This window comes from Carcharodon carcharias, chromosome 30 (genome assembly GCF_017639515.1).
Source record: "Carcharodon carcharias isolate sCarCar2 chromosome 30, sCarCar2.pri, whole genome shotgun sequence".
In the NCBI taxonomy this organism is placed as follows: domain Eukaryota; kingdom Metazoa; phylum Chordata; class Chondrichthyes; order Lamniformes; family Lamnidae; genus Carcharodon; species Carcharodon carcharias.
This window is the reverse complement of record NC_054496.1, coordinates 15,946,886-15,948,876: the sequence shown is the minus strand read 5'-3', so window position 1 is coordinate 15,948,876 and position 1,991 is coordinate 15,946,886.

Here is a 1,991-nt window from a genome sequence, read left to right as displayed (position 1 = left end):
ATGGAGGCAAAAAACAAAGAATCATTTGAAAGATTCTGCATACAGAGGTCACTTAAGCTCTTTTTGGATGGATGAGGTGAAATGGAAGGAATGAACTTCCTAGTCTATTTTGCTGTTGTGATATTGTTGAATATCAGGAATTTTTTTCAATAAATATATTTTATTTATAAAATTTGTAAAAGTACATTATATAACAGTTCAAATTTGACATTATAAAATGTGCAATACGGTCCAATTTCTGACAGTGGAGTGTGTGGCACTGTGATGTGCCTAACTACACTTACAATTACAAGTTACATTTACAGTTCATTCAGACATTCTCTGGTGTACACCCAAGGGATTTTACATGGGTTCCATGTGGACTAAGGCAGGAGGGTCTTGGACTGTGGTCTTTCCCCATTGAGTCTTTGCTGCTGCAAGCTTCAATGCATCCCTCAGCAAGTAGCCCTGGACCTTGGAATGTGCCAGCACTTGGTCATGGACTGCACTTTGTACCGGAAGACCAGTATCTGCATTTGGTAAGTGTGAATGCACTTTCTGATCGGACAAGTGCCGAAAACAGGAGGAATAAAATAAAACCCTCTTATTTACCTCTTCAAAATTCCAGACACATTGATAAACACAAACATGAATACTGGATGTCATTGGCATAGTTGAGAGGGGAAAGGTTCTTCACAATGGCAAAGCAGGCTGTTGATGATAATGACGGGTAATCTGGGATATTAATATTTATTTTACACTGTGCAGACATCTTTACAGAGAATTATTTTCTCAGCAGTTACAAAGCATCTCATGCAATGCAGGCAACCTGTGGTTAGTTTGTGCCATCTGTGTAATGTCATGCTAATTTAAATAACATTTCTGAAGCCTCCTAGTACTGAATGCTCTGTTATTGCTGATGTGTTTTCGGTTTTCTAATATCTAAGTGATTTGAGCCCTTTATCTGCAATGTAATACACAATTCTAATTTGCATAAAAGCTTCCAGAAGGATAATCAACTGTGCTAACAAAAGAAGCTGCAGCCTGCCAACCCCAAATGACTCAGTTTCAAAGAGACCTAATAGTTTCCATGTTAGCTCTATTGTAGCCCATCAGTCCATAAGCACTCCCAGTGGCCTGTCATTTTAATTCTTCACCTTGCTGTCATGCTGACCTCTGTGACCCTGGCCTACTGTAGCATTCCAGTGAACCTCAACCCAAGCTGGAGGAACAGCACCTTATTTTTTGATTAGGCATTTTACAGGCTTCTGGACCCAACATTGAGTTCAACAACTTCCAACTATAATCTTTACTCTCCGCCCCATCCTCCCCATTTTATTTCCTTTTCTTTGCATGTGTTGGTCTTAATCCCATTTTTTTTTTGTTTTTGCTTTCGTAGCTATTCAATATTCTGCCATTCACACTTCCTCTGGACTCATCTCTTGTTTCGTTACTTGTCCCATTGCTACCCTTTTGGCTCTGCCCCACCAACTCTTTTGTCATTTAATGTCTGCCCTCTTCCACCCTATCACTGACTTTCCTTTTGTTTTTGCCCCCCCCTCCTCCATTCGCCTATTTAAAAGCTATTACATTTTTAACTTTTCCAAGTTCTGAAGAAGTTCATAACCTGAAACAATAAATTTGTTTCTCTCCTGACAAATGCTGCTAGACCTGCTGAGTATTTCCAGCATTTTCTGTTTTTCACTCTATTGTAGCTTGTGCATGGTGTTTGTGGGGTGCCAGGGCCAATAGCTGTCAATATGTTGCTCTCACACAACCAGCAGCAACCACAGCTTAAATTGATTCACTAAGTTCAGTTGCCCGGGAGTCTCTGTATCCCAGAAATTTGTTGGTGCCGCGCCTGTTTTATGGGTGTCCAATATGTTTGGCAGCAGGTGCACTCTCATTTCACTTTGATAAGCATTGCTTAGGAGACCTTGTGGTGCATTGGTAGCACCCCTACCTGTGGGCCAGAAGCTCTGGGTTTGAGTCTTGCTTTAGGACTTGATGGC